The sequence below is a fragment of the Kogia breviceps genome, chromosome 5, assembly GCF_026419965.1.
Source record: "Kogia breviceps isolate mKogBre1 chromosome 5, mKogBre1 haplotype 1, whole genome shotgun sequence".
NCBI classification, from domain to species: domain Eukaryota; kingdom Metazoa; phylum Chordata; class Mammalia; order Artiodactyla; family Physeteridae; genus Kogia; species Kogia breviceps.
In genome coordinates, this window is record NC_081314.1 from 66,418,323 (window position 1) to 66,433,992 (window position 15,670).

Consider the following 15,670-nt stretch of genomic DNA (forward strand, 5'->3'; position numbering starts at 1 on the left):
TTCTTCCTTACATATGTATCTTAACTACCTAGGGGCCCATATATTCAAAAAACAAAATGCTTCATCCTGAATTCCTTTCAGGGTGTAACATCCTTTGTTTACACAACTTATCATAAAACTGCTGATGTGGCAAACAAGACAAATGCCAGAATCCTTGGAAGTATCAAATGAATTAAAAGTCACCACTGTCTACAGTAAGTAAATTTTTGAAAGGAGATCCTAAAGAATGAGATGTAGGGGATGGCATCTACCTTAACATCTGTTCCCTACAAAGACTGGAAGGCAGGTGGAGAGAACTACATAAAGATTAGACAAAACCCAACATACATAACGTGTTGTATTAGGGAAAGGTATAAACTACAGGATTTACCAAAAGGCCTGCACAGCCCTGCTTAATAATGTGGATTTTACTCAGAATCAAAGTCAACCATAATCTCCATCTAAGGACACCTGTGATTACTTTCTTGAACTCAATAGCTTCCTCCACAACACTTCTGCCACCAGGGCCCCACTCTCACTTTTCTCCCTCCTATGTATGTGGCCCTCTGCTATGCTCTTGTTACTCTTCTTAGGCTTCCTGTGTGCTCCTCCAAACATTAGACCAACCACTCCCTGGATGTTTTCAGTCTGATGACTCTGGCACTACAATATGTTCAAAACCAAACTTACCATATTTCTCCAGTAATGCCTAGCTCATTACTTTGTACCTCCTTCTCTTATCTAGACTTTGGCAGTGGTATCCAAATTTGCCTCCCTGCCCTTGGTCTTGCTTTATCCAATCCATTTACCACTCAGCCCCCAGAGTGACCTCATAAAAATATAAATTATTCAATAGCTTTCCTTTTTTGCCTGGGATAAAGTCCAAAGTCAATAGCTTTCCTGCCTTTGGTGTTGTATCTAAAAAGTTATCACCAAACCCAAAGTCATCAAGATTTCCTCTTATGTTATTTTCCAGAGTTTTATAGTTTTGTGTTTTATATTTAGGCCTGTAATCCATTTTGAGTTAATTTTTCTGATAGGTATAAGGTCTAGATTCATTTCTTTCCATGCGATGTCCAATTGTTCCAGCACCATTTGTTGAAAAGACTATCTTTTCTCCATTGCATTGCCTTTGCTCCTTTGTCAAAGATCAGATCAATATAGTTGACTATATGTAGCTCTATTCCTGGGCTTTTTTAAGGGAAACTATTTTTCTCCTCTACTCTCAAAACTCTACTCACAGAATACTTCACTTCTAGGCACTTCCAAGTCATCAGATGTTGGGTTTTTTCAGTCTCCATACATGATTTCACATCTGATTCTTCACCATGCCTGCTGTAATCTGTTGGCAGTGATGTAACAAAATACCACAGACTGAGTGGCTTATAAACAACAGAAATTTATTGCTCACGGTTCTGGAGGCTGGAAGTCTGAAATCAGGGTGCCAGCATGGTCAAGTGAGGACCCTATTCCTGGTCGAAGACTTCTAATTGTATCCTCACATAGCAGATGGGAAAATAGAGCTCTCTTGGGCCTCTTCTATAAGGGCACTAATCCCATTCATAAGGGCTCCATCCTCGGGACCTAACCAAAAGGCCCCAGATACTAATACCATCACATGGGGCTTTAGGATTTCAACATATGAAATTTAGGGAGACACAAACATTCAAACCATAGCAATGCCCAATCCCCAATTCTCTTCTATCTATTGTGCAGAATGTACTGTTTTGGTTATTAAATTTCCTAATCCAATTATAATAGTCCTTCCATCTGTCATTAAAATAACACAATCATTGAGCCTTCCTTTAAGGTGATGTTTACATCATGCCGGCTTTGATATGGTCATCGTTCTCATGATCATTATCTGAACTCTTAGTAAATACTGTCACAACATTCATAGTGTCGAAATTAAACTAGCACTATCTCAACACAAAGCACAATTGTCAATCTACAGGCCAAGTCAAAGACAACTGCTAATGCTGACACTCCAAATACATTTAGGTTGTACACTTCAGGTGCATCACTTATAGTAATGCACAAATAGATAATCAATTATTGTGACTGCAAATCATGATTGCCAACATCAGCAGCAAGGAACAACAACAACAAAAACAACAGCAACTCTGAAAGACATAATCTATGCCGTATCCACTCAATACTAAAAATAGTGTCACTTTCAGCTATTTGGGCATCTGCCACATGGACTTATACTTTTTACCCAACCTTCATCATTCATTGCCTAAAATGGATTTTTTGTGTACCGGCTTCTGGGAATGCAGGACCTTCAGTGCTAACTCAACAGTCCTGGGCAAATCAGAACACTTGGTCACTCTCCTCAGTTCAGTGTAGTCAGGAAGTTTCAAAACCAAACCCTCCCATCCACAGCAACTTCAATTGTTTAGCCACTGTTTACATAAACCATATCTAAACCCCACTGATAGGGTTGTTGTGATGAGGGGAAGATCTAGGAAAGGTAAACTCCTCTTTTAGAGTGCCCAGTTTCTCTTTCATAACAAAAGAACACCCCAACTCCTCCAAATTAAATATAGTCACTCATGGCCTTTCCCAACAAAAAGCAAAAGCATCTCCATGTGTTGTATATTGGTTTGATATGATTTCAAACCCACTTGTTTATGACTTAAGTTGTTTTAATCCATTTGTTTATGACAAAGACAAACAAACAAAAAGGAAGTTGTTTTTAGATGTAAAGTTGTTTCCACATAAGAATGAAACAAGCTGTGTCAGGATGTCATCATCTCATCTGTGGGGTTAATAAGCACTCAGAGCTCAGCTGCCGAGAGGATGAGCTGGGGGGTTATCAGTAAAAACACATGAAGAAGCAACTAGGATGAGGGGACATTTAGACTATAAATACCCAGAATGTGTAGGGACGATCCGAGAGTTTCGGTTTTGGCAAAGCTAACCTTTGCTGATCTAGCTGGCTGAAGACTGTCAACAAAAAATTAGTTGAGTCAATCCAAAAAAATGGAGTTTTATTTGAGCCAACTTGAGGATTATAACATGAGAGACATCTTTCAGAAAGCTCTAAGGACTGACTGTTCCCCCTGTTAGAAGTCAAACACAGTTAAATACTTTTAGAAACAAAGTTATATATCAGAGTAATATATTGATAGTTTACATAGTCTAGATCTGCACATACAAGGTGATTAGTGGGTGATCGTGACCCCTTACAGGAAAAGGAAAGGAATATTTTCTCCTAAGGAGTTACCTTGCTGGCACTGGGAGAAAATTGCTCTTTTTGGTCCAGCAGGCATTCTTTTGTCTTCTAAGGAGATCTGGTTAATGTATGGTGCAGATGCACAATGCACACTAAAGGGAGGGGATAGTGGCAGAAAGGGGCAGGGAGAGAATTGTTTGAATTTTTTTTTCTCGTCCTGCCTTAAAATAATTTTATTTCATCAAGACCTTGGGCCATTGGCTCCTGCAGTGGTAAAGATGACTCTTACTGGTGGTGGCAGAAAGCCTGCAGCGCCCCACCAGGATCTTCTAGCAGCTTATACCCACGCCCACTTTCCCTAGCAACCGGCTATAGCAACAGGGAACTTTTCACTTTCGGTTTGCTAGCAGCTGGACCTCAGCTCCTGATTGGTTAAGCCCACTCTCCCGAGAGCCAACCTCAGAGAAAAGGTACACCTCAGCCGAAATGGGACTTTGTCATCTCCCCTCGCCTGCAACAATAGTGTAATTAATCTATCATGTCTTTGTAGTGTTATTTCTTAATTGCCTTATTAAGAGACGTTATCCTGTATGCCATTGGCTTGTGAAATTATAAGTCCCATAGTGAACTTGTGTTAATCAAACTATTGGTAAAGACAATATCAGTCTCTGAGCTTAATTTGCTGTCCTGAAAGCAAAACATCATGATCTAAATTCATTCATTACAACTAAACATTGCCCCAGCCCTGGCTTTGCTGTTGGAGGCCACACCCAGGTGATGGAGGCCCACCCTTCCAGTTCACACAGAGTCATAAAGCTTCTCTAAAGCACATCCTCAGAGGCAGAATCAAGATGGCGGTGTGAGAAGACGTGGAGTTAAGAGTCTCCCCACAACTAGGGCACCTGCCAGCCTCTGGTGGGGGACTCTGATGCCCAAAGAGATGGGAGGAACCCCAAAGTGAACTGGTAGGACATTGAGGGGACTGAGGGGGAAGAGAAGTGGAGACCAGACAGGATCCATGCCCCTGAGGCAGGGGAGATCAGGAGAGGCAGGCGAGAGGGGCCCTCCCAGACCTGAGGAGCAGGAGAGGAGAGGAAGGCATTTGCCCCGCCCACTCGAGCCCAGGAAGCCTGCTGGGCTCCCAGGTGAGGTCCCCTGTCCTCTGAGACCAGGGGTGGGGGGCACGCCTGGGCCCCTTCTGTTCCTTGAGCCAAAGACCCACCCCCACAGCCCCCAGGGCCTTTTCCAGCCCTGTGGGTCCTAAGCATAGGCCCTGCTCACCACCTAAACCTCACCCTTGCTTAGGACCTGCCCTCCACAGCCAAGGCCTTCCCCCCCTCCTTTGTTTTTTTTTCTTCTTTACCGTTTTCCTCTTTTTTACTATTGTGGTACTAATGTACCTTCCAGTTGTTGATTCATCTATATTTTTATTTTTATATTCTTCCTAACATATCTGTTAGTTTCCTAATCTAATTTTATTTTTTACTTTGTTATTGTTTTCTGTCTCTCTCTCTGTTTTTTTTTTTTTTTTTTTTTTTTTTGCTGTCCCAGGTGGCTTGCAGGATCTTGGTTCACAAGCCTGGGGTCAGGCTGAAGCTCCTGCAGTGAGAGCTCCAAGTCCGAACCACTGGACTAACAGAGAGCCTCAGACCCCAGGGAACATTCATCAGAGTGAGGTCTCACAGAGTTCCTCATCTCAGCACCAAGATCCAGCTCTACCCAAATGCCTACAAAACTCAGTGTTGGAAGCCTCAGGCCAAACAACCAGTAAGACAGGAACACAATCACACTCATTAAAAAAAAAAAAAAAAAAAAAAAGAGAGATGGCAAAAAAATATGTCACAGGTGAGGGAGCAAGGTAAAAACCTACAAGACCAAATAAATGAACAGGAAATAGGCAATCTATCTGAAAAAGAATTCAGAGTAATGATAGTAAAGGTGATCCAGAATCTCAGAAATAAAATGAAGGCACAGATTGAGAAAATACAAGAAATGTTTAACAAAGATCTAGAAGAACTGAAGAACAAACAGAGATGAACAATACAATAATTGAAATGAAAAATACACTAGAAGGAATCAATAACAGAATAACTGAGGCAGAAGAACGAATATGTGAGCTGGAAGACAAAATGGTGGAAATAACTGCCAAGAAGCAGAATAAAGAAAAAAAGAATGAAAAGAATTGAAGACAATCTCAGAGACCTCTGGGACAACACTAAAAGCACAAACATTTGAATTATAGGGGTTCCAGAAGAAGAAGAGAAAAAGAAAGGGTCTGAGAAAATATTTGAAGATATTATAGTCCCAAACTTCCCTAACACGGGAAAGGAAATAGTCAATCAAGTCCAGGAAGCACAGAGAGTCTCATACAGAATAAACCCTAGGAAAAACACACCAAGACACATATTAATCAAACTAACAAAAATTAAATTCAAAGAAAAAATATTAAAAGCAGCAAGGGAAAAACAAAAAATAACATACAAAGGAATCCCCATAAGGTTATCAGCTGATTTTTCAGCAGAAACTCTGCAGGTCAGAAGGGAGTGGAAGGCTATACTTAAAGTGATGAAAGAGAAAAACCTACAACCAAGATTACTCTACCCAGCAAGGATCTCATTCAGATTTGATGGAAAAGTCAAAAGCTTTTCAGACAAACAAAAGCTAAGAGAATTCAGCACCACCAAACCAGCTTTACAACAAATGCTAAAGAAACTTCTCTAGGCAGGAAACACAAGAGGAGAAAAAGACCCACAAATACAAACCCAAAACAATTAAGAAAATGGTAATAGGAACATACATATCGATAATATCCTTGAATGTAAATGGATTAAATGCCCCAACCAAAAGACACAGACTGGCTGAATGGATACAAAAACAAGACCCATATATATGCTGTCTACAAGAGACCCACTTCAGACCTAGAGACACATACAGACTGAAAGTGAAGGGATGGAAAAACATACTCCATGCAAATGGAAATCAAAAGAAAGCTGCAGTAGCAATACTCGTATCAAATAAAATAGACTTTAAAACAAAGACTGTTACAAAAGGAAAGGAGGGACACTACATAATGATCAAAAGATCAATCCAAGAAGAAGATATAAGAATTATAAATGTCTATGCACTCAACATAGGAGCACCTCAATACATAAGGCAAATGCTAACAACCATGAAAGGAGAAATCAATAGTAACACAATAATAGTAGGGGACTTTAATACCCCACTTATACCAATGGATAGATCATCCAAACAGAAAATAAATAAGGAAACACAAGCTTTAAATGACACAATAGATCAGATAGAGCTAATTGATATTTATAGAACATTCTACCCAAAAGTGGCAGAATACACTTTCTTCTCAAGTGCACACGGAACATTCTCCAGGATAGATTACATCTTGGGTCACAGATCAAGCCTCGGAAAATTTAAGAAAACTGATATCATATCAAGTATCTTTTCTGACCACAATGCTATGAGATTGGAAAGAAATTACAGGAAAAAAAAAAGTGTAAAAAACAAAAGTTCATGGAGGCTAAACACTGCACTACTAAATAACCAAGAGCTCACTGAAGAAATCAAAGAAGAAATAAAAAAATACATAGAAACAAATGAAAACAAAAACACAATGAGGGCTTCCCTGGTGGCGCAGTGGTTGAGAGTCTGCCTGCTGATGCAGGGGACACAGGTTCGTGCCCCGGTCCGGGAAGATCCCACATGCCGCGGAGCGGCTGGGTCCGTGAGCCATGGCCACTGAGCCTGCGTGTCTGGGGCCTGTGCTCCGCAATGGGAGAAGCCACAACAGTGACAGGCCCGCATACCGCAAAAAAAAAAAAAAAAAAAAAAAAAAAAAAGGCTTCCCACAAACAAAAGTCCAGGACCAGATGGCTTCACAGGCGAATTCTATCAAACATTAAGAGAAGAGCTAACACCCGTCCTTCTCAAACTCTTCCAAAAAATTGCAGAGGGAGAAACACTCCCAAATTCAGTCTACAAAGCCATCATCACCCTGATACCCAAACCAGAAAAAGATGTCACAAAAAAGAAAAGTATAGACCAATATCGTAAAAATCCTGAACAAAATACTAGCAAACAGAATCCAACAGCACATTAAAAGGACATACACCATGATCAAGTGGGATTTATCCCAGGGATGCAAGGATTCTTCAATATATGCAAATCAATCAATGTGATACACCACATTAACAAATTAAGGAATAAAAACCATATGATCATCTCAATAGATGCAGAAAAAGCTGTTGACAACATTCAACACCCATTTATTATAAAAACTCTTCAGAAAATGGGCATAGAGGGAAACTACCTCAACATAAGAAAGGCCATATATGACACACCCACAGCAAGCATCATACTCAATGGTGAAAAACTGAAAGCATTTCCACTAAGATCAGGAACAAGACAAGGATGTCCATTCTCACCACTCTTATTCAACATAGTTTTGGAAGTCCTAGCCACAGCAATCAGAGAAGAAAAAGAAATAAAAGGAATACAAATTGGAAAAGAAGAAGTAAAACTGTTTGCCGATGACCTAATACTATACATAGAAAATCTTAAAGATGCCACCAGAAGACTACTCGAACTGATCAATGAATTTGGTAAGGTTGCAGGATATAAAATTAATACACAGAAATCTCTTGCATTCCTAAACACGAATCATGAAAAATCAGAAAGAGAAATTAAGGAAACACTCCCATTTACCATTGCAATAAAAAGAATAAAACCCCTAGGAATAAACCTATCTAGGGAGACAGAAGACCTTTATGCAGAAAACTATAAGACACTGATGAAAGAAATTAAAGATGATACCAACAGATGGAGAGATATACCATGTTCTTGGATTGGAAGAATCAATATTGTGAAAATGACTATACTACCCAAAGCAATCTACAGATTCAATGCAATCCCTATCAAATTACCAATGGCATTTTTTATGGAACTAGAACAAATAATCTTAAAATTTGTATGGAGACACAAAAGACCCCGAATAGCCAAAGCAGTCTTGAGGGGAAAAAGACGGAGCTGGAGGAATCAGATTCCCTGACTTCAGACTATACTATAAAGCTACAGTAATCAAGACAACATGGTACGGGCACAAAAACAGAAACATAGATTAATGAAACAAGATAGAAAGCCCAGAGATAAACCCACATACCTATGGTCATCTAATCTATGACAAAGGAGGCAAGGATATATAATGGAGAAAAGACAGTGTCTTCAATAAGTGGTGCTGGGAAAACTGGACAGCTACATGTAAAAGAATGAAATTATAACATTCCCTAATACCATACACAAAAATAAATGCAAAATGTATTAGAGACCTAAATGTAAGACCGGACACTGTAAAACTCTTAGAGGAAAATATAGGAAGAACAGTCTTTGACATAAATCACAGCAAGATCTTTTTTGATCCACCTCCTAGAGTAATGGAAATAAAAACAAAAATAAACAAATGGGACTGAATTAAACTTCAAAACTTTTGCACAGCAAAGGAAACCATAAACAAGACAGAAAGACGACCCTCAGAATGGGAGAAAATATTTGCAAATGAATCAATGGACAAAGGATTAATCTCTAAAATATATAAACAGCTCATGCAGCTCAATAGTAAAAAAAGCAAACAACCCAATCCAAAAATGGTCAGAAGACCTAAATAGACATTTCTCCAAAGAAGACATACAGATGGCCAAGAAGCACATGAAAAGCTGGTCAACATCATTAATTATTAGAGTAGTGCAAATCAAAACTACAATGAGGTATCACCTCACGTCAGTTAGAATGGGCATCATCAGAAAATCTACAAACAACAAATGCTGGAGAGGGTGTGGAGAAAATGGAACCCTCTTGCACTGTTGGTGGGAATGTAAATTGATACAGCCACTATGGAGAACAGTATGGAGGTTCCTTAAAAAACTGAAAATAGAATTACCATATGACCCAGCAATCCCACTACTGGGCATATAGCCAGAGAAAATCATAATTGAAAAATACACATGCACCCCAATGTTCATTGCAGCACTATTTACAATAGCCAGGTCAGGGAAGCAACCTAAATGCCCATCGACAGACAAATGGATGAAGAAGATGTGGTGCATATATACAATGGAATATTACTCAGCCATAAATAGAAACGAAATTGGGTGATTTGTTGAGATGTGGATGGATCTAGAGACTGTCATACAGAGTGAAGTAAGTCAGAAAGAGAAAAACAAATATCGTATATTAAAGCATATATGTGGAACCTAGAAAAATGGTACAGATGAACCGGTTTGCAGGGCAGAAATTGAGATACAGATGTAGAGAACAAATGTATGGACACCAAGGGGGGAAAGCCACGGGGGTGAGGGTGGTGGTGTGATGAATTGGACGATTGGGATTGACATGCATACACTGATGTGTATAAAATTGATGACTAATAAGAACCTGCTGTATAAAAAAATAAAGTAAAATTTAAAAGTTTTTTTAAAAAAGAACACTACCTAACACCATACACAAAAATAAACTCCAAATGGATTCAAGACTTAAATGTAAAAGCAGACACTAAAAAACTATTAGAGGAAAACATAGGAAAAACACTCTTTGACATAAACCACAGCAAGATCTTTTTTGACCCACCTCATGGATTAATGGAAATAAAAACAAAAATAAACATATGGGACCTAATGAAACTTAAAAACTTTTGCACAGCAAAGGAAACTATAAACAAGACAAAAAGATAACCCTCAGAATGGGAGAAAATATATGCAAATGAAGCAACTGACAAAGGATTAATCTCCAAAATTTACAGGCAGCTCATGCAGCTCAATATCAAAAAAACAAAAAACCCAATCCAAAATTGGGCAGAAGACCTAAATAGACATTTCTCCAAAGAACATATACAGATTGCCAACAAACACATGAAGAGATGCTCAACATCATGAATCATTAGAGAAATTCAATCAAAACTACAATGAGGTATCACCTCACATCAGTTTGAATGGTCATCATCAAAAAACCTCCAAACAATAAATGCTGGAGAGGGTGTGGAGAAAAGGGAACCCTCTTGCACTGTTGGTGGGAATGTAAATTGATACAGCCAGTATGGAGAACAGTATGGAGGTTCCTTAAAAAACTAAAAATAGAACTACCATACAACCCAGCAATCCCACTCCTGGGCATATACCCTGAGAAAACCATAATTCAAAAAGAGTCATGTACCACAATGTTCATTGCAGCACTGTTTACAATAGCCAGGATGTGGAACCAACCTAAGTGTCCATTGACAGATGAATGGATAAAGAAGATGTGGCACATATATACAGTGGGATATTAGCCATAAAAAGAAATGAAATTGAGTTGTTTGTAGTGAGGTGGATGGACCTAGAGTCTGTCATACAGAGTGAAGTAAGTCAGAAAGAGAAAAACAAATAGTGTATGCTAAAGCATATGTATGGAATCTAAAAAAAAAATGGTACTGATGAACCTAGGTGCAGGGCAGGAATAAAGAGGTAGACATAGAAAATGGACTTGAGGACATGGGGTGGGAGGACGAAGCTGGGGTAAAGTGAGAGTAGCATAGACATATATACACTACCGAATGTAAAACAGTTGGCTGGTGGGAATCAGCAGCATAGCACAGGGAGATTGGCTGGATGCTTTGCGATGACCTAGAGGGGTAGGATAGGGAGGATGGGAGGGAGGCTCAAGAGGGAGTGGATATGGGGACATGTGTATGCATATGGCTGATTCCCTTTGCTGTGCAACAGAAACTAACACAGTATTGTGAAGCAGTTATACTCCAATAAATATCTATTTTAAAAATAAATAAATAAAGCACATCCTCTAGCTTCCTACTCCAAGTGCAGGGGAGGGAACTGCGTAGAGGCCCAGAGGCCTACGTGACCTGGAGAAAGAAAATGCTGAGCTTCCAGGAATCAAAGCGACCCCAATGATGGTTGTGAAGTCAGCAACTGTCCAGGAAAGAATGCCGTGGGTACAGCTTCCTTTGTGCCTGCAGCATGGCTGGATGACCAATCAACAGGTGGGAAACTCCAGGGCTACCCCGTTTGGGGCCAGATTTATCATGTAACCTCAGACACCCCTCACTGCTCTCTGCTTTGGTGACTTAATCTGCAATTTGGGGGCAAAGATCAAAGTATTGTTACCGAGGGCATGTAAAAATTACAGATGACTTCAGAGCCTGCGGAAAATAGGAAACAGGGAAGACTATAGAAGAGAACAGGACAAACAACTGCTTAGAGGAAAATATGCAAATATTTGGAAGATAACTTGGGTTTATCTGTGTTTGGACTGGAGACAGATTTATATCCTCTTTTTTAATAGGGGGTGGTTGTCTGAAGGATAAAGAGGAGAGTAAAGGAATTTGAGGAAGGGGGTGGTAGACCCCACCCCTAGTCTGGGAGCTGTGCCTGACAACTATTTTAAAAAATAAGAGAGAGTCCTTTCACCTTTTCTGGACAAAGCTAGTTTACCTACAGTCACCTCTTGTTTATTCTATCTCACCCCTGCTGATTACGCATTTCTTTGTTGAGTCTACTTTTGTGATCCTAAAACATATGCAAAACCAACTATATTGGTTGAAATTGTAATTTCGATGACAGGACTGCATTTTAATTTACAGTTAATCTATCGCAGTTTCCAGTATTTCAATTCATCCTGTAAGTATCTGAGTACTTTCTATGTAAATACTTACACTAGACACAAAGAAAAATAATGAACTAATAGTGTCTTCAACCTCAAAGTATTGGAGACAATTAGTTGGAGTCAAGACAAAATCGCAGAAAAAAACCCAGCACATCACTGTAAGGGACAGGCAGGTCAGTGTGAACTTGGGCAATACCAACGGCAGGCCCCGTAGGGGTGTCCTGAGGAGCAGAGATCAGTGAGGGTTGGATGAATCACAGAATTTCAGAAGAGCCTGAGGATCAACAGGGCTTAGGTGGTCTCAGAAGGAGAAGCAATCTTTGTTTCAGGTGTCAAAGATAAAGTCAGATTTTAGTTAAAGCGGTGGACACAGATTTTATTCGTTAGCCACTGACAGAAGGGGAAAGAGCTGAGCTCCACCTCGATTTGTGCAGAGCTGACTGGGTGCTTTTAAAGGGAGAATAAGGGAACAGGGAGGGGCAGTGGGTGGAGGCTCAAATAGAGTCAGGAAAGTGAAAAATTATAAAACGCCCAGTAAGAGTGGGTCACTGTCAATGTGATTAGGCTGGCTGTGTCTGCCAGCTGGCAATCTTAAAATTAGGATTCTGTCTTTCCTGATGATTACATATCAAAGGAATGGCTTTCACGTCCTTGAGAAAGACACAGTCCTCCGTTTTGCTCAAATAAAACTCTATTCTATTCCTGTTATAGATTGTTTATTGATTTTTCCTGTCGACAAAGCATTCCTGACAAAAGAGGGAAAACCGGTCTCCTGAGTTAGGAGTGAGGAGGGGACATGTTTGGTTTTAGGCTGCGTTGACTGAGATGTTGGAGAGACAGTAGGTAGAGAAGTCCAGTAGGTAATCTGAGCCTGGAGGTAGACAGGACTGAAGGTCCGGTGGGCACCCTGCGTGTAAAGACGATGGAGGCTATGAACATGTGTGAGCTCTCCAGTGGGGGAGCTGAACAGAGGCCTGGAACAGTAAACTCTGGGGAAGGAGAAGAGGGAGGAGTAAGAGAAAACAAGAACAATCTTAAAGGGCTGGTTCATCAGAAAATTAAGATGGGGTAACAAAGAAAATTAAGATGGAGACAGTCGGAAGGCAGGGCGTAAAGGCTAGTCCTGGCGCTCGAGTGGGAAGACAGACGTGGAGCAAACAGTGAGAGCTGTGCTGGGAGCGCAGGGGGCTCTCAAGGTGGGGTTGGGTGGAGTTAGGGAAGGCATCTTCCAGGAGGAGAAGCAGCACTGAATCTAGACCTGAAGGCTGAGTAATGTTAACTAGAGAAACCAGTGGGTTTGAATTCAAAAATGCATATATTTTTGTGTCCAAGCCTTTGTTTATTGACCACTGTTTCTGGCCATCATTGTAATGTATTAACAACATCCAATCTTGGGAAACGATATTTCTACATCTTAGTAGACATACAACACTCAGAAGCCTAAGGAACCCTTGTTTTATGGTGTAGGTGCCATTTTGTTCACGTTACTTCCCACACACTCAAGACAACTTACCAGCAAGAAAGTCATTTATGTGGCTTCACTTAGAACTGCGTTTCTTCTGAAATTTCAAATTCCAGTCCACTCTCTCTTTGGCCACAACCTCTAAATATTCACCTGGAATCCTCTGCACCCCCCTTCTGCCCCCTAACACCCCGGGTCCAGCCAGTCATCTCCTGACCTTTCTTCTACCTGCCTCCTTGTCTCAGATGCAGGATCACCTGGCACCTCTGCCCTCCTCTCCCTGGTTCCTGGCCTTCCACCCCAGCAACCCCAGACCTTGTCATTCCTGTCTTCTCTACAATACCTGCGGGCTGCTGGAGAAACAATGCACCAGGCAGACAGCATCACCACAAATGGCGATACCCAGCTGTGGGCAGAGTACTCAAGGCTGTGTGGCCGTCCTCCACTTGTCCTGGACCTTCTCCCTCTCCCAGGCTCTTCACCAGCCATGCTACATCGTTCCCCCTCTCCCAAGGCCTGTCCTCCTCACTCTTAGCTGATGACTTCCCCTCCTGCCTCATAGAGAAAGGAAAAGACATCACACACATTCTCACCATCTCATCCCACATGTGCTTCCTCTTCAGGAATTCCCCAGGCTGGCCAGCCCTCTCCATTCCCTCTATAAAGCACACTGACCACTGTCAGGGGAGGGTAAGGGAGAGGCAAGTGAGGCAGTCATTTGGGGCACAAAATATAAGGGGGCACCAAAAAAGCACAGTAATCAAAATAAATATTTTAAACAATACTTTTTAAAAATCAAAAATAATGCAAAAAAATCCATGACGAACAAAACATCAAAATTTTAAATAGAGACAGGCTCCAACTCTGCACTTCTTTAGCCCTGCCTCACTCCTCTCACCCTAATCCCATCCTGCTGCATGTAGCCCACTGGTGCTGAATATTGCTCACTGGAAAGTAATCTTGACTCTGCAATCGTATGCACATCATGGAAGCAAAGTTTCACCAAGGAACATTTACACTTACTATATTCAAAAAAAATTTTTTTTGATGGTTACCCACTAAACTCCATAAACCTTTTAGTGGAGAACTGCAATTTGAAGAAACCACCAGTATAGGGATCCAAAGTTCTCTCCTGCTGTAAAGGGATCATCTCACCTTTTGGTCATGTACAAAACAAAAACAAACCCCAAAGTTCCATAAAGGCGATAATGTAATCCAAAGGGAAGACTAGGGGAGTAGAATTAGGAAATATTATATGACTTTCAGGAAAAAAAAGAAGTCATTTAATCATTCCACTCTGACTCCAGTTTCCTCTTGTTGGGGAAATAAAGGATTATAATGAAACCTACCCCTCTGAGTGTCACTTTATCATATCTATGGAAACACACTCAAATTTTAGGTCTCTTATTCTAGTCCGAATAGTTTCATATGAGTTAGGAAAAAGGACTGGTGTTTTCATTAAAAAAATCAATCTGATATTCAAAATGTCTCATGAATCATCAGTATTAAAGATGAAAGTGTCAGGTTTAAAAGCTATGAACTTAAACTTAAAGGATCCTCTGGGAAGCCACAGTAAAAATCAGTTTTACTACTTTGTACCTTTTAGTATTTCAAGTCCCATGGTAGGACAATTCTTGGCTCTTGCCCAGGAATGGCAAAAGAAAGATAAAATTACCTGTAAATTCTTAATGCTACATAGATTTCTACATTCTAAGTCTTTTTTTTTCCCCCTAGCTTCTTCTAATGATCTATTCCTCGAACAAATTTGTCCCTGCTAAAACCAGTCCAGGAGCCAAATGGGCATGTTAAAAGAAGTTACAGGGCTTCCCTGGTGGCGCAGTGGTTGAGAGTCTGCCCGCCGATGCAGGGGACGCAGGTTTGTGCCCCGGTCCGGGAGGATCCCACATGCCGCGGAGCGGCTGGGCCCGTGAGCCGCGGCCGCTGAGCCTGCGCGTCCGGAGCCCGTGCTCCGCAACGGGAGAGGCCACAGCAGTGAGAGGCCCGCGTACCGCAAAAAAAAAAAAAAAGAAGTTACAAATCACCCAGAATTTATTGGAAAGCTTGTAATTTCAACTTTGTAGATTTTTCTCAGGAAACCCATTGCAGCAACTGGTGCTGAGACATGTAAATATTTCCTATTTGATGGTAATTGCTTATCCTATCTTCAGGAAGGGAACAACCTGAAGTTTGAATTTATAACCCACATTTTAAGTGTGGAAAATTATGTGTTCTCTCAGTTGTTACATCATTTATCAATTCAAATTTGAGGGTTTCCAATTTGCTTGTCCCCTCCACAAAAAACAAAATTCTACTCACCAGCTGTCTTCCCGTGTTTTGTGGCTGTGATGTAGGCTTTTGAACTTTAGTTCACATCATGGGCAAAGATTAGGGGC